The sequence below is a fragment of the Lepus europaeus genome, chromosome X (genome assembly GCF_033115175.1).
Source record: "Lepus europaeus isolate LE1 chromosome X, mLepTim1.pri, whole genome shotgun sequence".
Lineage (NCBI taxonomy): Eukaryota > Metazoa > Chordata > Mammalia > Lagomorpha > Leporidae > Lepus > Lepus europaeus.
Window position 1 is genome coordinate 102556283 of NC_084850.1, and position 21061 is coordinate 102577343.

At 45.4% G+C, this 21061-nt stretch overlaps 1 protein-coding gene across 5 annotated transcripts in view; it reads right to left on the reverse strand.

Moving 5' to 3' along the window:
• The window catches only part of JADE3 (jade family PHD finger 3), a 165108-nt gene extending 144677 nt beyond the window's left edge, over nt 1-20431 (reverse strand). Inside the window, exons 1-3 of one of the 5 annotated variants that reach the window (XM_062183733.1) lie at nt 19950-20052; nt 15689-15820; nt 14069-14200 (exon numbers count right to left, since the gene is read on the reverse strand). The gene's annotated coding sequence lies outside the window, so the exon portion shown is untranslated. Of the gene's footprint in view, nt 1-14068; nt 14201-15688; nt 15821-19768; nt 19787-19949; nt 20053-20398 lie in introns of those variants that run through there. The other 4 variants (XM_062183734.1, XM_062183736.1, XM_062183732.1 and 1 more) reach the window with 4 other exon arrangements.
• Between the last annotated feature and the right edge of the window lie 630 nt (nt 20432-21061).

The window sequence follows — 21061 nt, forward strand, 5'->3', positions numbered from 1 at the left end:
ACCGTCATGTATGCTGATTGGGCCTCTCTGCCCACACATCTCTCTTCCTCCAGCAGGTAAGCCATGGCTTCTTCATATGGTTGCCTCTGGATTCCCAGAGAGCATGAGGGAACTTATAAGACTTCGTGACACCTAGACTCAGGAGTCACTCGGAATTACTTACACTGCATTCTATTGGTCAAAGCAAGTCACAAGAGCCCAAATTCAAGTAGAGAAACAGATTCCACTTCTTGGTAAGAGGAGTTGCAAAGTTACATTATTAATGGGTATGTGCTCAGAGATAAAAGCACCCCGTGGTCATTAAGCACTCTATTAGACTGTCCCATTTGGGTAAATGAGTGCTGAGCACATTTTACTTCTGTGGGGCTTCAGAGCTGAGAAGAACCACTAAGTAAAAAATGATTTTTTGATTGGTCCAGGAATATATGGGATGAAACAAATGCAGAAGAATATGGTAGAAGATTATGGAGGGGTCTGGCATTGTGGCGCAGCAAGTCAGCCCACAAAACCAGCATCTCATCTCAGAGAATGGTTTTGAGTCCTGGCTGCTCCACTTCCCATCTAGCTCCCTGCTAATGTGCCTGTGAAAGTAGCAGAAGATGGCGGAAGAACTTGGGCCCCTGCACCCACATGGGAGACCTAGATGGAGTTCCGGGCTCCTGGCTCCTGGTTTCAGTCTGGTCTGGCCTTGCTAAATGTTTTAAGTATTTGGTCAGTGCACCAGCAGATGGAAGATCAGTTTCTCTCTCTGTCTCTCCCTCTCTAACTCTGAACTTCAAATAAATGTTTTTTAAAAATAGGAGAAAATTCATGTAAAAAAGGGTGTGTTTTAAGGTAAGACTTGTGGGGCCGGCGCTGTGGCGTAATGGATAAAGCCACTGCCTGCAGTGCCGGCATCCCATATAGGCACCGGTTCGAGACTCAGCTGCTCCACTTCTGATTCAGCTCTCTGCTATGGCCTGGGAAAGCAACAGAAGATGACCCAAGTCTCTGGGTTCCTGCACCAGCGTGGGAGACCCAGAAGCTCCTGGCTTCAGACCAGTGCAGCTCTGGCGATTGTGGCCAATTGGGGAGTGAACCAGTAGATAGATGGAAGACTTCTCTCTTTCTCTGCCTCTCCTTCTCTGTCTGTGTAACTCCGACTTTAAAATAAATAAATAAATCTTTAAAAAAAATAAGGTAGGACTTGTAAATCAGAGAGCTCACATTATGGGAGCTCCTAGCAATCAGTCCTCATCAGTGTTCTTAACAGTTAGATTTTTTAAAACAAAAAACATAAAGTTTAATGATCATATAAAGGAGTTATTTTGTGATGAGGCATTCAGGTTTGTATTAGTTGAAGAGTGTCTAACCTGGGGTTTGGTATGTTTAGTATGTCAAGCACTGCTTAGCATTTTATCCTTAAGATGCCATTTTTTCTACAAGACAATCCTAGTGGTTATTATTAATTTCATTTTGCAAATGAGGAAAGTGAGACAAAAGAAGTTAAACTTACTCAAGTGTTGGGACCGGCACTGTGGCGCAGTAGGTTAAGCCACCATCTGCAGTACTAGCATTCCATATGGGCACCAGTTCGAGTCCCAGTTGCTCTATTTCTGATCCAGCTCACCACTAATGTGCCTGGGAAAGCAGAAGAAGATGGTCCAAGTGCCTGGGTCTCTGCACTTACGTTAGAGATCTGAATGAAGTGCCTGGCTCCTAGCTTCGATCTGGCCCAGCCCTGTTCATTGTGGCCATTTGGGGAGTGAACCAGTGGATACAAGATTTCTCTCTCTCCCCCTCCCTCTCTTACTTGTAACCCTGACATTCAAATAAATAAATCTTAAAAAAAAAGAATGCTACTAAAAAAAACCTCACTCAAGGGTGTACAACTAAAAAAAGGAAAAAGCAGGATTCAAACTTGGGTCTCTATTGATTCTGGCATTCAAAATCTAGCTAACAAGGAATGGTAGTATAATTCTAGCAACCTCAATTTACCCTATAGAAACACAAACTTATGTGTGCATACAAACATCAGCACATAAATTTTTATAGCAGCTATAATCACTAAAAACTGGAAAGGATTCAAATGCCCTTCAGCGGTGAATGATTAAATAAACTGGTCCATCTGTACAACGGAATACTACTTAGCAACAAAAGGGAACAAACTATTGATGTACACAACTTGGAAGAATCTCAAAAGCATTACAAATAGGACTGGCATTTACCCTAGTGGTTAATACACCAGTTAAGGTGCCCATGTCCCACACTGTCTGGGTTTGATCCTGGGCTTCAGCTCCTGACTCTAATTTCCTGCTAATGCAGACCCTGGGAGGCAGCAGTGATAGCTCAAATGGTTCAGTCCTTGTCACCCAGGTGGCAGACCTGGATGGAGCCCCTGGCTGCAAGCGTGGGACAACTGTGGGAATCTGGGGCATGAACCAGTAGATGGGAACTCTCCCTACCTACTTCTCAAATAAATACGATTACCTAGTTTGACTCAATTTATGTGACATTCTCAAAATAACTAAAGTGATGAAACATAAATCAGTGGCATTCAGGAGTTGAAGTGGGAAGAGACCATGACTGAAGAACTGGAACAGTTTTTTAGGATAATGAAACCATTGTGTACTTTAATTATGGTGGTGGTTACACTGATCTATAAATGTTTTTTTTTTCATTTTTTTTTGACAGGCAGAGTGGACAGTGAGAGAGAGAGACAGAGAGAAAGGTCTTCCTTTGCCGTTGGTTCACCCTCCAATGGCCGCTGCAGCTGGCGCGCTGCGGCTGGCTCACCGCGCTGATGCGAAGGCAGGAGCCAGGTGCTTCTCCTGGTCTCCCATGGGTGCAGGGCCCAAGCACTTGGGCCATCCTCCACTGCACTCCCGGACCACAGCAGAGAGCTGGCCTGGAAGAGGAGCAACCGGGACAGAATCCGGTGCCCCGACCGGGACTAGAACCCGGTGTGCCCGCACCGCTAGGCGGAGGATTAGCCTATTGAGCCGTGGCGCCAGCCTATAAATGTATTTAAATCCACAGCACCATAAACAACCAAAAAAGCCCATTTAACTATACAAAGTATTTTTTTTTGACAGGCAGAGTGGACAGTGAGAGAGAGAGAGAAAGGTCTTCCTTTTTCCGTTGGTTCACCCCTCAATGGCTGCTGCAGCCAGCGCGCTGCGGCCAGTGCACCGTGCTGATCCGAAGCCAGAAGCCAGGTGCTTCTCCTGGTCTCCCATGCGGGTGCAGGGCCCAAGCACTTGGGCCATCCTCCACTGCACTCCTGGACCACAGCAGAGAGCTGGACTGGAAGAGGAGCAACCGGGACAGAATCCGGTGCCCCGACCGGGACTAGAACCCGGGGTGCCGGCGCTGCAAGCGGAGGATTAGCCTATTGAGCCACTGCGCTGGCCTACTATACAAAGTTTTAAAAAGCAATTAGATTCATCTTCTTTTTGTTCAGTACTAATTTTTGTACTTCCCATTTACCGTACCAGTTCCATCTACCACTAACAATTGAATTTAAAAAATTAAAAGTTATACTATAATGTGAAACTAAGAACCATTTTCATGCCGCACAAATTAAATGACATTCATCTCTTAAACAAACATTCTTTAAAACTTAAAGGAATTTATGGCAGGCATTATTTAAAAAGATTTATTGACTTCAAAGTCAGAGTTAAGGAGAGACAGAGAGAGGGAGATCTTCCATCCACTAGTTCACTCTCCAGATGGCTACAACGGCAAGGGTAGGGCCAGACCAAAGCCAGGAGCCAGGAGCTTATTCCAGGTCTCCCACACGGTGGCAGGAACCCAAACACTTGGGTCATCTTCAGCTGCTTTTCCCGGCCATTAGCAGGGAGCTACCAGGACAGAAGTGGAACAGCCAGGACATGAACCAATGCCCATATGGGATGACAGCATCGCAGACAGTGGCTTTACTCATTACATCACAACACTGGCCTGTGTGGCAGGCATTATGACACAGTGAGTTAAGCCCCTGCATCCCGTATCAGATGCTTAGTTCAAGTTTTCTGTACTCTACTTTTCTGATCCAGCTCCCTGCTAGTGCTAGGAGGCAGTAGAAGATGGTCCAAGTATTTGGGTTCCTATCACTCACATGGGAGACCTGGATGAAGTTCCTGGCTAGTAGTTTTGGTCTGGCCTAGTCCCAGCTGTTGTGGGCATTTGGGGAATTTACCAGCAGATAGATCTCTCTCTTTCAGTCACTCTGTCTTTCAAATAAGTTTTTTTTTTTTTACACAGGCAGAGTTAGACAGTGAGTGAGAGAGATAAAGGTCTTCCTTCCGTTGGTTCACTCCCCAAATGGCTGCTACGGCCGGCGCGTTGCACAGATCCGAAGCCAGCAGCCAGGTGCCTCCTCCTGGTCTCCCATGCGGGTGCAGGGCCCAAGCACTCAGGCCATCCTCCACTGCCTTCCCGGGCCACAGCAGAGAGCTGGACTGGAAGAGGAGCAACAGGGACAGAATGCAGCGTCCCGACCGGGACTAGAACCTGGGGAAAGAGAGAGAAGTCTTCCACCCACTGGTTCACTCCCCAAATGGCTGCAACGACCAGAGCTGGGCTGATCCGAAGCCAGGAGCCAGAAGCTTCCTCCTGGTCTCCCATGCAGGTGCAGGGGCCCAAGCACTTGGGTTATCTTCCACTGCTTTCTCAGGCCATAAGCAGAGAGCTGGATTGGAAGAGGAGCAGCTAGGACACAAACCGGCATCCATATGGGATACTTGTACTATGGATGGAGGTACAATCTATTATGCCACAGCACCAGCTACTCAAATAAGTCTTAAAAAAATTAAGGGGCCGGCGCTGTGGTGTAGCAGGTAAAGCTGCTGCCTGCAGTGCTGGCATCCCATATGAGCACTGGTTGGAGTCCCAGTTACTCCACTTTCGATCCAGCTCTCTACTATGGCCTGGGAAAGCAGCAGAAGATGGCCCAAGTCCTTGGGCCTCTGCACCCAAGTGGGAGACCCAGAACAAGCTCCTGGCTCCTGACTTTGGATTGGTGCAGCTCCGGCCATTGCGACCAACTGTGGAGTGAACCACTGGAAGACCTCTGTATGTGTGTGTGTAACTCTTTCAAATAAATAAATAAATAGTTTTAAAAAAGAATCTAGAGGACAATAAGGCATCAAATAAGTCTTTTAAAAATTTGGATGCTTGTTCTCTTAAAAATAAAAGTATTTCACTAAATTATCAGATGGTACAATATTTCATTTGTAATTTGCACAATAAAACTAAAACAAGTAAGCAAAATCAACCCTGGAAATGAGAATATGATAGAATGAGGATGTCAAAAACAACTATGGGGCTTTCTACATTTTTTCTATTTTTACAAGTATAGCTAAAAATAAAATTCTTAAAAGAAAATTTTAAAAAATCATTCTAGACTGAAATGAAGCTGTGTCACAAGCTGCATCACCCTACCCTCCCATAAGTCTTCCACTGCTCTTGGGGATTACTCAGCTACTCTTCTTACCAGGTCAGGCTTATGTTCTCAACACCTAGTGCTTCATTCATAGCACAGAGGGTATTCAACAATATTTGCTGAACTGAATTGTACCTGTCCATGTGGAAAACAAAACTTATCACTAACAAAATCTGTAATCTAGATGGATTAAATCATGCTCTAATTTTGAATAAGGTAAATCATTACCAAGTTCTAATGATATGCTCAATAATTACAAGGCATACACAGAATCCTGGAAGAGAGCAAGACAAACACTTAACATACTTCCAGTTTTGTAGAGATTTTTAAAGCCTAAAACAGGTAGAACCCAAATCAGAATCAACTGTTCTTGGCTTCCTAGCTATAAAATCATAAAATTCAAAGGAGTAAGGAAAAAACAGAGGCAGGCATTGTGGCACAGCCACTGAAGCCTCCACTTGGGATACTATATTGTAATGCCTACTTACTCTGCTTTCAATTCAGCTTCCTGAGAATGCATGCTGGGAAGCAGCAGATGATGGCACAAGAGCTTGGTCCCCTGCCACTGCCATGGGAGACCTAGATAAAGCTCTAGGCTCCTGGTTTCAGACTGACCACTGTGGCCATTGGGGGAATGAACCAGCAGATGGAAGACCTCTCTCTGTCTCGCCCTCTCTCTGTAACTCTACCTTTCAAACAAATAAAATAAATCTTTAAAAAAAATCATCAGAGAATTCCTTTCTCCTTTACCAACTACCACCTGGCCAACCAGGTAGGTATAGGGTTAGTAACAGTGGAATACAACTGGGAGAGCTGTAAAACACAGCTCTTAGGAAGCAGCACAAAGAAAAAATTCAAAGCCAAGCAACAGTCAAACCGAAGGAAACACTAGAAAAACCAGACATCTCTGTTGCCTACAGCAAAAGCAAACATCGAACACAGGCCAACTCCTTGACTCAATTAATATAAATCCCCACCCTAAAGGCCTAGCAAAAAAAAAAAAAAAAAACAATGTTCTTCTCCAAACACACCAATTATTTACCTCAGCATCTCCTGCCAATGTTCAGTTTTTAGCATGTTTATGAGAAATGACAAAAGGCAAGAAAACACTCCAGGTGACAAAGCAATCATCAGATCCAAACTCAACATGATACAGATGTTGGGACTAACTGAAATGGAATGTAAAAGAACTATGATTAATATGTTAAATCCTTAACAGAAAAGGCAAATACTATGCAAGACTCAACAATTTCAGCAAAGGGATGGAAACTACAAGAATCAAATAAAACCATTAAAAACTTTAAAAAAAAAGTAAAAAGTAAAAAAACAAACAAACAATAGGCTCAACAGTAGACTTGACACAGGCAAGGAAAGAATCAGTGAGCTTGAAAATCAAGTTTATTCATTGGGTCAATAAAAACTAAAGCAAAAACAGACAAAAGGATAAAAAATTTAACAGCATTCAAAACCTGTAGGGTGAGGGGCCGGGGCTGTGGCATAGCCGGTAAAGCCGCTGTCTGCACTGTCGGCATCCCATATGGGCGCCGGTTTGAGTCCTGGCTCCTCCTCTTCCGATCCAGTTCTCTGCTATGGCCTGAGAAAGCAGTGGAAGTTGAACCAAGCCCTTGAGCCCCTGCACCCACGTGGGAGGCCTGGAAGATGCTACTGGCTCCTGGCTTCAGATCGGCGCAGCTCCAGCTGTTGCGGCCAATTGGGGAGTGAACCAGGGGGTGGAAGACCTCTCTCTCTGCCTCTCCTTCTTTCGGTAACTCTGACTTTCAAATAAATAAATAAATATTTTTAAAAACTATAGGCTGATAAACAGTACAACATACTTCTAATTGGAACTCTAGGAGAGAAAAAAAGAATGCGGTAGAATTATTTGAAGAAATGGTGACAGAACTTTCCCAAATTAGTGACAGACAACAAACCATAGATACAAGAAGTTCAGAAAACACTGAGCAGGATATGAAAAATAATTTAAAGCTGCACCTGGAAAAATCACATTCAAACTGCTGAAAACTGAAGACAAAAAGTAAATCTTGAAGGTAGTCAGAAGAAAAAAGACATTAAGCATAGAGGAACGAGGATAACAATTACAGCATACTTCTTATCAGAAACCACAGACAAGGCAATGGTGGAATAACATTTTGAGTGGGAAAAAAAATTGTCAACTCAGAATTCTATATCCCGTGAAAATGTCCTTCAAAAGTGAAAGAAAAATGAAAAACTTCTCACACAAAAACAGGCAATTTACTGCCAGCAGACCTTCCCTAAAAGAAATAATAGAGAAAGTCTTCAGGAAGAAAGAGTATAATTAAAATGGGAAACTTGGGGGCCGGCGCTGTGGCCTGAAGTGCTGGCATTCCCTGTGGGCACCAGTTCTAGTCCTGGTTGCTCCTCTTCCAATACAGCTCTGCTATGGCCTGGGAAAGCAGTGGAAGATGGACCAAGTCCTTGGACCCCTGCACCTGCATGGGAGACCTGGAAGAAGCTCCTGGCTCCTAGCTTCGGATCGGTGCAGTTCCGGCCGTTGCAGCCAATTGGGGGGTGAACCATCAGATGGAAGACCTCTCTCTCTATTTCTCTCTCTCTCTGCCTCTCCTCTCTATGTGTAACTCTTGACTCTCAAGTAAAAAATATTTTTTTAAAAAAGGGAAACTTGGGTTAGCATAAAGAAATAAAATTGGAAAAAATAAAAATAGAATACAATCTTTAATTTATTTTTAAAAGGATTTTTATTTATTTATTTGAGAGGTAAAGTTACAGACAGTGAGAGGGAAAGATAGAGAGAAAGGTCTCCCATAGGTTGGTTCACTCCCCAAATGGCCAAAATGGCCAGAGCTTTGCCGATCTGAAGCTAGGAGCGTCTTCCGTGTCACCCATGTGGTTGCAGGGGCCCAAGGACTTAGGCTATCCTCCACTGCTTTCCCAGGCCACAGGAGAGAGCTGGATTGAAAGAGGAGCAGCCAGGACGAGAACCGGCTCCCATATGGCCCTGAGGTATTCCACTTTTGATCCAGCTCTCTGCTATTGCCTGGGAAAGCAGTAGAAGATGGCCCAAGTGCTTGGGCCCCTGCACCAATGTGGGAGACCCGGAGGAAGCTCCTGGCTTTGGATCGGCATAGCTCCAGCCTTTGCGGCCATCTGGGGAGTGAATCAGTGGATGGGAGACCTCTCTGTCTCTCTCTGCCTCTGCCTCTCTGTAACTCTGCCTTTCAAATAAATAAATAAAAATCTTTAAATAATTTAAAAAAACAAAATGAAAACAAAACACAACTTTACAGCTAACATTATATTTAATGGTAAAAGACAAAAGGCTTTCCAATATTAGAATAAATTAAGGATGTCCTCTCTCAGTACTCCAACTCTGAAAAAGAAAAAAAGCTAGAGTACTTATATTACCTTACTTCAAGACTTAATATTATAAAGCTATAGTAATCAGGACAGTACGTTAATGGAAAAATGACATATATGCCAAACAAAAGTCAGAAATAGGTGTATATAAGCAAAGTTAACTGATTTTTTACACAAGTGCAAAGGCAGTTCAACTGAGAAAACAGTCTTTGCAACAAATAGTTCTGATACAACTGGGCATCCACATGCAGGAAAACAAACATATACTTCACATTCATGATGTGTAGGAATGCAAAATGGAAGAACCACTTTTGAAGACAGTTTGGCAGTTTCTATCAAAGAAAGACCTAATAATCTCACACTTTCAGGTATTTATACAAATGAACTGAAAATGTATATCCACACAAAGATCTATACCACAGCCTTATTCATAATTGTCCAAAAGCTGGATGAAACCAACGTGAATAAACAAATTGTCGCACATTCATACAGTGGAGTCTTATTCAGCTATAAAAAAGAACAGGCTAATAATAATTCACATAATATGGATGAATCAAGTAAAAGAGGCTAGACCAAAAAGAAACTACATATTATACAACATTCATATGACATTCCGGAAAAGGCAAGATTGAAGTTAAAAATTCAGAGGTATGCTACCATGAGGCATTTCTAGTAGGAAAACACTTGGACCTTTTTTTTAAAATAGAGATAACTCTAACCAGATGTCAGTTCATATCACCATCATCATCTCTTTTAAAATATATTTAAATTTTAAAATAGGGAAATATATTCACACAGCTTAAAATTCAAAAGGTATATACAAAAATCTATACAGTCAAAGTCTCCCTCTCACCCACTACCCTTAGCCATGCATACCCCCAAACTGTCAGTGCCTTGAATATCCTTCCAGAAAATTTTACATCTATGTAGGCAAAGATGTACATATTATTGCCTCCATTCACTATCTAGTTTACATAAAAGGTGGAATATAATACACAGTGCTGTTTCTTGCTTTTTTTCACTTTGTACATCTTGGAGATCATGCAATATCAGTGTAATATTCCACTGTATAACAAGCCTTGATTTATACTGATATCTTTTGCTATTATAAGCAACACTCCAATTAATATGCAAATATTTGTTGAAGAAATCCCTGGAAGTCTTTGCTAAATCAAATGATATGTGTGTTTATAAATTTTTATAGCTCTTTCCAAGTCACTGACTTTTAAAATATCAGAGATTTTAAATTTTTATCCTTGAAGGAAAGAAGAGAAACTAAGATTCTATCACCAGGCAATTTTGTGGAAGAATACACAACTCTAAGATATACAAAATGAACCTTGTACTCAGTTTCCAACATGTGTGCAATTTTATGTAATGTGTTTCAGACCACGAGCTGCTGTAAAGCCTATTTAAATTATGTGAAAAGTGTTTCCTGAGATCCTCACCAGCAAAGGTCAAGAACTAATACCTTAAATTGGTGGTTCCTGGACACTCCACAGTACAATGTTGAATTCTTCACTGCAACCAAAAGGAGATCTTTAAACCCTTTTTTAAAAAATTATTTATTTTCACTTTATTTGAAAAGCAGGGAGACAGAGACACAGAGATAGTTTCCATTTGCAGATTCACTCCCCAAATGTGCCCCAAAAGCCAGGAGCTTGGAATTCAATCCTGGTATCCCATGTGGGCAGCACAGACACAAGTTCTTGAGCTGCCTTCCAAAGTGTACATTAGCAGGAAGCTGGATTGGAATTGGAAGAGCCAATAATTGAACTAGGCATTCAAACATGGGACATAGGCTTAACAAGCAGTGTCTTAACAACTCTGCCAAAAGCCCACTCAAGAGATTTTTATCAAATAAAACATGAGGGTACTTCTAAAAGTTCATAGAAAATGTGTATTATGAAAAAATTATGCATAGAATCAAAATTTGTGCACCAAAATGAGGCTTTTTTAAAAAAAGATTTATTTATTTATTTGAAAGTCAGAGTTACACACAGAGAAAGGAGAAGCAGAGAGAGAGACAGAGACAGAGACAGAGACGAAAAGGTCTTCCATCCACTGATATGGCTGGAGCTGAGCCGATCCGAAGCCAGGAGCCAGAAGCTTCTTCCGGGTCTCTCACCTGGATGCAGGAGCCCAAGGACTTGGGCCATCTTCCACTGCTTTCCCAGGCCATAGCAGAGAGCTGGATCAGAAGTAGAGCAGCCGGGACTTGAACCGGCACACATATGGGATGCCATCACTGCAGATAGGGGCTTTACTGGCTACGCCATAGCACCAGCCCCTAAAGTTTTCCTTTAATACCATTTCCATGAACTTTTTGAAGTACCCTCATATTAATGGAGAATGTCTTGTCTTTATTACAATTCTAAAGTAAGGATCCCTTCTCTTAGGTAAAAATTATAAATTACATAAAGATTTCAAAGAAAGGTTGCAAATATTTTTCTTTGTGTTTTTTTTTTTTTTTTTTTGACAGGCAGAGTGGACAGTGAGAGAGAGAGACAGAGAGAAAGGTCTTCCTTTTGCCGTTGGTTCACCCTCCAATGGCCGCTGCAGCCAGCGCGCTGCGGCTGGCGCACTGCGCTGATCCAAAGCCAGGAGCCAGGTGCTTCTCCTGGTCTCCCACGCGGGTGCAGGGCCCAAGCACTTGGGCCATCCTCCACTGCACTCCTGGACCACAGCAGAGAACTGGCCTGGAAGAGGAGCAACCGGGACAGAATCCAGCGCCCCGACCGGAACTAGAACCTGGTGTGCGGGCGCCGCAGGCAGAGGATTAGCCTAGTGAGCCGCGGTGCCGGCCGCAAATATTTTTCTCATCTCTTAGGTGTTGGTAGATTCCCAAGTAATCATCTTTTTAAAAATTCATTTGAAAGGCAGAGTTACAGAGAGAGCTCCAGAGAGAGAGAGAGAGAGAGAGAGAGAGAGAGAGAGATCTTCCAGCCACTGGTTCACTCCCCAAATGGCCATGATGGCTAGAGCTGGGCCAGACCAAAGCCAGGAACCAGAAGCTGATTAGAGAAGATCATGTAGAGTAGAGATGAGCCATCTTAGCTTAAGGCCTCTTACATCAACCAGCCTGCCAATCACCAGATGCATGAGCAAGGGCAAACTATATCATCCAGCTACCAGCTAAAAATTCTCCTTGCCAAAATAGCTAACTGACACTGGCCACTTAAAAGTAAATATGTTTGGAGCTGGTGCTGTTGCACAGTGGGTTAAAGCCCTGGTCTGAAGCGCTGGCATCCCATATGGGTGCCAGGTCTAGTCCCATTTGCTCTTCTTCCAATCCAACTCTCTGCTATGGCTTGGGAAAGCAGTAGAGGATGGCCCAAGTCCTTGGGCCCCTACACTCACGTGGGAGACCCAGAAGAAGCTCCTGGCTCCTGACTTTGGATTGGCTCAGCTCCAGCCATTGCAGCCATCTTGGGGAGTGAACTAGCGGATGGAAGACCTCTCTCTCTCTCTTTCTACCTCTCTTTGTAACTCTCTCAAATAAATTAAAAAATCTTAAACAAAAAATTAAATATGTTTGTGGCCCAGTACACATGGGAAGGGGAAGAGAACTGGTTTTCCTCCTGTGAAGTTTCCACTATATTTAAGAAATGATTTCAAACAGAAAAATCTCAGGTACCCAGATGAGAAAAATGTGTAAGCACTGAAAAAATAGTTGTGTCTTCCTAGATTCTCACAAATGTGCTGTCTGTCATCATAGATGACACACACACACATACAAAACAATTTCCATTTAGTCACTAACGTATTTTTATCATGACATATTTAAACCAAAGTCATACAATCAACAGCTCCATTTCTAACATTGAACAACTCAGGTTTCTAGGAATTGCTTTTTCTACCAATCCTTTTTTTTTTGCCTATTTGACAGGGCTCAGTAACAACTGAAAAAAACTCCCTTCATGCCATTAGATATACGAACCTAATTAAACCTGCTTCTAGAAGCACTCTGAATGACCAGCTTCTTCGAGCATCATAGCAGTTCTTTTTAGCCATGATAATTGTGGGCAGTAAAAACTGTTTAAGACTTACATATTTGGGCCAAAACATTGCCTGTATTGGATCACAAGGTGGGATACTGAAGGGGAAATGACATTGTGAAGCCATTCTTATTTAGGCCTCACTAGATGCTTTCCCATAACACACACACACACTCACACACACACACGATTCAAGAAAAGATGGAAAACACCTTCCAGTAGCCTCCCATTATACTTGGAATAAAATACAAGCTCCTTAATGAAGTCCCACAAGACCCTGTCCATCTTCTGCCTACATCATCTCTCTTTCCCCAGGACCTAGCCAAACCTCTGTGGATCCTTTCCTTACCATATCTCTCTCCCACCTCAGTGCCCTCACAACACCTGCTGTTCCCTTTTACCTTGCTTACTGCTACTCATTCCTAAGGCTCCAAGGGCACCTTGATAGGTCTCCCTCACAGAGGCATTTTACCTCTTACTTGCTGTGTAACCTTGGGCAAGTCACTTGTGCTTCACTTTTCTGAATCACACATTTCAGAGAGATATCCCGTGTTAAACACTTAGCACAGGGGCCGGCACTGTGGCGTTGCGGGTAAAGCCACCACTTGCAGTGCCAGCATCCCATATGGGCACTGGTTCAAGTCCTGGCTGCTCCACTTCCAATCCAGCTCTCTGCTATCACCTGGGAAAGCAGTACAAAATGGCCCAAGTCCTCGGGCCCCTGCACCCACGTGGGAGACCTGGAGGAAGCTCCTGGCATCGGATCGGCTCAGCTCCAGCTGTTGTGGCCAATTGGGGAGTGAACCAATGAATTGAAGACCCCCCCCCCTCTCTCTTTCTGCCTCTCCTTCTCTGTGTAACTCTGACTTTCAAACAAATACATAAATGTTTTTAAAAAACACTTAGCACAGTGCTCCACACACAGGAAATGGTCAACAAATCATTGCTGCTGATATCATTATTATCCCATACGGTAATCTCTACTACAGCCCTTAGTACAACTAGCAATTAGATATCTATTTGTTGAAAACATGACAACACCCCCTTGGATCCCACATTAATACCTAATACTTTTCATGCTATTTTCCCACATACTGCATTTTTGTAGGAAAGATGAAATGAATATTTACAGATCAACTATTACCTCAATTAATTCTCACTACCTCCTTCAGGGATATGGCTTGGCATATGAAGAAACTGGGGCACAGTGAAGTTAACCAAGTCCTAGTACTATTTCTCCACATCAGCTCCATTACTTTCTTCAGTTGGCTGCCTTTTGGGTTCTTACCTTCTTTTTCCCAAGCCTAGCTATAGGACCAGGTAAGTTTTCCCCAGGACCCTTCTTTCTTTCTCTCTGCCAAGACAAGCACGGAGGCAGTTCTGATGGCAACAGACTTGCTGCCCTTGTCCATGAAAAGACCTACAGGGAGGAGGCAAAAATAATTATTATAGGGATTCACAAAGATATGCCAGGATTTGAATCCAAGTTGGCCTGGCCCCACAGCCTGTGCTGGGTATATGAAATCAAGGTCTCCCCTAACTCATGAACCATGTCATCTAAGAGCAGCAGGCTTCAGGGGAAAAAACTTTATTTTCACATTTACATCCACCCCAAATGACTCCCAGGTGTCTATTCTTCAGAACCTGCTGTGGGGTAGTGGATAAAGCTGATGCCTACAGTGCTGGCATCTCATAAGGGTGCCGGTTTGAGTCCTGGCTGCTTCACTTCCAATCCCGCTCTCTGCAATGGTCTTGGAAAGCAGTGGAAGATGGCCCAAGTCCTTGGGCCCCTACACGGGAGACCCAGAAAAAGCTCCTGGCTTCAGATTGGCACAGCTCTGGTCATTGCAGCCATTTGGGGCGTGAACCAATGGATGGAAGACCTCTCTCTCTCCTGCCTTTCAAATAAATAAATAAATCTTAAAAAAAAAAAAAACAAACCTTAACCAGGCTGATGTTCCTATGACACCCTGTGAATCCCTTCAGCAAAGAACTATTCCCCTGCCTGTGAGAAGATTCCTAACCTCCTTTCCACTGGATGTTGAGCTCTTAAAGGAATGAATATCTTTTACCTCTTATACTCCTAGCAAATGGAAGATACTACTTATCTGCTGAATGAAATGAAAATCATGAATATTATGTCATGACTATAATGTTGGAAAGTGAATTTTCCTAACAGTATTAAAGTGACATACTTAGGAACAAACTTGACAAGAATGGTCAGAAAAGGGGATTCTCTGAACCACAATGAACAATGATTTCTGTATCTTGCCCCTCAGATTTCACAATTATAGGTAGACTTCACTCTACCTCTGGGGCCTTGCTTATCACCAATTTTTTGTTACACCCAATAGCTGCATCTGAGCCATTGTTCACAACAGGATGTCCTTGACAAGTACCAATTTCTCAATGGTTACTCTCAAATGGTTTAGAAAAAGAAAGAAAAAAAGTACATGATAAAGCAAATGAGAGCAAACTGTTAAAAACTGGTGACCTTGGATAAAATGAAAAGAGTGAGTTCTCTGTATTCTTCTTGCAACTTTTTTTGTCATCACAATATTATATCAAAGTAAGTTTCCAAAAATCTACAAAACAGTAAGTTTCCCAGGAAATTCTAACACACACAGTCCAGTGTGTACTGGTCATCCTGATAACATTCTCTTGTCATCTATTCCAAAAGATACATTCCAGGCTTCAAGTATCTTTGCCTATCAGCTAATATCAAAGGAAAAGTAGCTCTTTGGGTAGCAGGGCACAGTCATGGTTTATGGGTTGGGGCAGAGACTGAATTATGTGCTGCTTAAAGAATATTCATGAACTCATAGGATCTCTTATTTGCCAAGCCTTGTACTATTTCTCCACATCAGCCCCGTTACTTTCTTCAGTTGGCTGCCTTTTGGGTTCTTACCTTCTTTTTCCCAAGCCTAGCTATAGGACCAGGTAAGTTTTCCCCAGGACCCTTCTTTCTTTCTCTCTGCCAAGACAAGCACAGAGGCAGTTCTGATGGCAAGAGCCTTGCTGCCCTTGTCCATGAAAAGACCTACAGGGAGGAGGCAAAAATAATTATAAGGGAGTCACAAAGATTCCAGAAAACAGAGGATGAGGATTAAAAGCACTAGTTTCTTGGCTTGTAACGACCACTTGCTAGCACCATTTTATTCATTCATCACTTCCATCCATTCATCCTAGATCCTTCTCACCTATTACGTCAGAATGCTTCAGCTTTCCCACTCACTGGAACAGGAACAAAAGAAACTGTGAGCTATTCAACCGTCTCCATTTCAGGACAGTGCTAAACTGTTGTCACCCAACACCTACCTATGAAGATATTTCAAAAAATTTATGGAAAATGGATTTAAAGTTACAAATTTATTGAGGCAGGCATCTTGGCACAGTGGTTTAAGCCACGGCTTGCAACTCCTGCATCCCATATTAGAGTGCCTTATAGAGTTCCAGTTACTCCACTTCCAATCCAGCAGATGGTGTCTCAGGCCCCTGCCATCCAAGTGGGAGACCTGGGTGGAGTTCTAAGCTCTTGGCTTTGGCCTGGCCTAGCCCTGGAGAGTGAACCAGTGGATGAAAGATCTCTTTCTCTGCCTATCAAGTAGATGAAAAAATAAATAAGCATTTAAAACTTTAAAGTATGAATTTACTTGGTACAAATTTTTTTCATATGTGAAATATGTGCATTATGAAAAAACTATGCATGGATTTCCAAAAATTTGCCCAGCCCTCTATATCCCTGATCAAGGCTTCTAAGAGCCCTCTGTAATGCTGTCTTCAAGAACATCTGATGCCTCCTGCCTCCCCACACTTCCCCCAGCAAAGAGATAGCTTTGTGTAGCTTAGCAGAAACGGGTTGTTATGTTTGGTGGAATGCAACAGAGTGGGGAAAAAGCATTATTTTTAAAAAGGATGTCAATATATTTTTTAAAGATTTATTTATTTGAAAGAGTGACAGAGAGAGGAGAAGACAGAGAAAAAGAGTGTGACTGAGAAAGATCTTCCATCTGTTGGTTCATTCCTCAAATGACCACAATGGCCTGGCTAATGTCAGATGCCTGGAACTCCATCTGGGTCTCCTATGTAGGTCATGATCTGCTGCCTTTCCAGGCCCATTAACAGAGCCCTGGATCAGCTTGGACTCCAACTGGTGCCCCGATGCCAGGGTTACAAGCAACAGATTAACCCACTGTACCACAGGGCCAGTCCCCTTTGTTCTTTGTATTTCACCAAACCATACTTCTCAGCTATGACAGCCCTACCCCACCACCAGTCCTGCTCATGGAAATTTCCATGCAGGTTTGGTCACAGGTGCTCCTAAGGCTGCTCCCAAGTCACTCCTGGCTTTCAGCTAATCAATAGGAGGCCCTTCTCCACTTTCCTTACCTGGGACCAAGACTCATACCACACTGCCAAGACTAACCAATATGACCCATTAAAGAGGGGGAGACAAAGTATAGATTCTAGAACAAGAATACTGCAGGCCGGCGCCGTGGCTCAATAGGCTAATCCTCTGCCTGCGGCGCTGGCACACCAGGTTCTAGTCCCAGTCGGGGCGCTGGATTCTGTCCCGGTTGCCCCTCTTCCAGGCCAGCTCTCTGCTGTGGTCCGGGAGTGCAGTGGAGGATGGCCCAAGTGCTTGGGCCCTGCACCCCATGGGAGACCAGGAGAAGCACCTGGCTCCTGGCTTTGGATCAGCGCAGTGAGCCGGCCGCAGCGCACCAGCTGCAGCGGCCATTGGAGGGTGAACCAACGGCAAAGGAAGACCTTTCTCTCTGTTTCTCTCTCTCATTGTCCACTCTGCCTGTCAAAAAAAAAAAAAAAGACTACTGCAGCCATGAATATGCCAGAGTCAGATTGGCCAACAAACGCAAGGAACTGTTTCAAGGCAACATTACTAGATTAAGAGCTCTTCTTAAGCAAACAGAGTGTAGAGAAGAGAAAAACTGAAGAAAAGGTGACAATGATGGTAGCTAAAATTGAGAGCTTAATTTTTATTTTTAAAATTTAATTTGAAAGGTAGAGTTACAGGGAGAGATACACAGAGAGAGCTCTTCCATCCACTTGGTCACTCCCCAAATGGCTGCAATGGCCGGGGCTGGGCCAGGCCAAAGCCAAGAGCTTCATTCGGGTCTCCCATGTGAGCACGGGGGCCCAGGGACTTGGGCCATCTGCTCCTGCTTTTCCAGGAGCATTATCAGGGAGCTAGATAAGAATTGAAGCAGCCAGGCCTGGAACCTGCATCCATTTTGGATGCCAGTGTCCCAGGCTGTGTCTTAACCAGCTACGCCACAACGCCAGCCCCAAATTGAGAGCTTAAAATATGCTGGGCACTGAGAAGCACTTGCCAAAGATCTCAGGTAATCCTTGAAGAGAGGGTATTATCCTTCTACAGTTCAAGTATTTAAGCTCAGGGTTCACTTTAAATGAATGAGAAAATGATATGTTATGGAAGTAGAATATGCCTTAGCTAAAAAAAAAAAAAAAGAGAGAGAGAGAGAGAGAGAAGAAACATCTATTTTCACTTATCCGGAAAGTAATGACACGATGCTATAAGAGCATGTGAACTACACTACTCAAAGGGTACAAAGACGGAGATCCACTGTCCCACTGTCTACAGATGTTATGAAAATATTAAACTAAATAAAACCACGATGCTTTGTTAAGGCCAGATTCCTCTCTCATCCCCAGCCCCAGGCTGACAAGAAGTGGCTGCAGGGAAGGTATTTAAGAGAACTAATCTGGGAAAGTGGATTCTGGTTGCTGAAACTAAGCAAGGATGTCGTGCAACCAGTTTTTGCCTAAATTATTTTTCACTACTTTCTCAGTGTAGAAAGCAGCCAGCAGTTGTCCTTATCTACTGAACACAGGGAATGAGGTCGCCTTTCCCTCCAGGCCACTGGAATCACCGTCAGCACCGTTCCGATTTCTTACACAATCAGATGGTGGAGGGGTGGGGAGCTCATCCTTAAGATGCACAGATAAGGCACAGGGAGAGAAAAATAAGGGGGGGGGCACCTCGCGCACATCTGAGGCCACGGATTTCCTTGCAACTCGGAAAGTCAGAGGTGCAGCCAAACAAGTTTCTTGCCAAATCCCTAAGAACTACACATGTCCCAGGGCTGCACACGATATAAACTTTTAAACATGCCTTCACATACCAACATCACTGCCACTCACTCGCGATCCCGCCCCCCTCTCCTCCTCGCAAATAATAAACGCAGGTTGCCCCTCGTGCACTTTAAACCTAGATTTTACTGAAGCGGTGGCTCTGCTCTGAAAAGCGGGAAGGATCGGAGGCTATTTAAAATAAATAAATAAATAACTAAAATCCCTGGCCCTCACCGCGGATGGGATAAAACGAACCCGAGGGCTACAGAAAAGTTAACAACTCTGCCGTGCCCAATGGTGGGAAAATTTCCCCGTAACTTGCGAAGCCCTCGCAATTTTCCCACCACCACCCCCCACGTCCCGCCCCGCCAGGACCGCTCGGTCCTCCACGGCCTCGGACCCGCAGCGTCCGAACAATGACCGGAGGAGAAGAGAAAGTTTGCTGGGCGCCCGCGCTCCTGCTCGGTGGGCACCAGGCTCCGCCGGGGGTACTTCGCTGCTTTCCCCATACCACCCCTCTCTAGCCGCTCGCCTCTTCCCGCCCCCAACATCGAATCAGCCCGGGCGCGCCCTCGCCCCCTAGAGCATCCGGCCCCAGGCGGCAGGCAGAGCAGGTCCTCCCGCCACGGGTCTGGCCCCGTGAGCCCCGAAAGCAGGCAGAGCACGGGTGGTGCGGGCGGGGGAGGGGGGCGCCGAGAGGGGGCACCGGAGGGAACGGCCGCAACAGTTATGGCGCTCAATTCCTGCCCGGTGTAGCCTCGAGCCGCCGCCGAGCTCGCGCGGCCGCCCCTGGCCCCCGCCCGAGCTCCCCAGCACTGCCCCGGCCAGCACCGGGGCCACCGGGCACTTTAACTCAGCCCACACACGCTCTTACCCGAAGGCGCCCGGCACGCTGGAGGCGAGCGCGCTGGGGAAGCGGAGCGGCCGGGAGAGCGGCGAGGCCGGGACACTGCTCCCCACGCCGCTTCTACTCACCGAGGCCGCCACCCCGGCTGCTCACCCGGCGCGACGCCCCCTACCTCGCTCGCGCCGCGTCTGGCCTGTGTGGCGCCTACCTTGGCGCAGCTGGGTCGCTGCTCCTTCCTGGCTCCACGCCGGGCCCGGCAATGTGCCGGGCGAGTCCGCTAGGGGTGGTTACCGCCCCCCTCGCCGCTCGCTTTCTTCTCTTCCCTCCCTCGCACCTGCCCCCTAATCTCCTCCTCACCCCCCGCCTCCTCGCCCGGCCGCCTGATCCGCCGGGGCCGCCCCCCGCGTCTGAGCTCCCGCCCTCGGCCCGAGTCCGCCCGGCCCGTCAGGCCTCCGCGCTGGGCAGGCGTTTGGGCGGCGGCAGCCGCGGCGGCTGAGGCGGCCGTAGCGGCTGAGGCTGCCGAGGCCACTGAGGCGGCTGAGGCGGCGCGGAGCACTATTGTATTCCTGACACTGTGCGCTCCCACGCTCCGCCTCTTCCCTTTCCTTCCTCCTCCCCGCCACTCCTCCCCCACAACGCCGACTGCGCTCGTCCTACCCAAGTGGCTCCCCGCCGTCTGCCCGCGGCGCGCTCTTCTGGCGGGCTGGGAGCAGTCGCCAACGCTACCGGCCTCGAGGCTCCGCCCACTTAGAGCTCCCGCACCCGAGGCGCCGCGCGGCGCTCCAGGTGGGTTCTCCTCCCCTCGGCCCAGGAGCCCGGCGCCCCCGCCCCCAAGCGCTGGAGAGGACGCGGTGGCGATGTCCGGGCTGCGTCGAAATACAAACTCAGCTTTTCTTGGCCCCTTCCAACTTTAAAGTTCTGCGAGTGGAACTCATCTATAAACCCGGCAGTCACTATTGATGTACGTCGTCACCTATAATAATAAAGCCAAGGTGGCTATCATTTGTTCAACTGTAAGCACAAATAGTTTATGATGTGTAGCTTTTTTTTTTTTTTTTGGTGTCAACTTAGGTAGGCTACAGACCCCAGTTATTCAAACACTAATCAAGTGTTGCCGCGGAGGTATTTTGCTGATGTAATTAAAGGTTCTTTTAAATCGGTTGACTAAAAGTAAGGGAGATTATCCAGGATAATCTGGGTGAGCCTGTCGGAATCGGTTGGAAAGCCTTTAAATCGGGTCTGAGTTATCTGAGAATGTAAGAAAGAGAAGAAAGTTTGCTTTTGGATGACAGTTTTGGCCCGTATCCATTGATTCCAGCA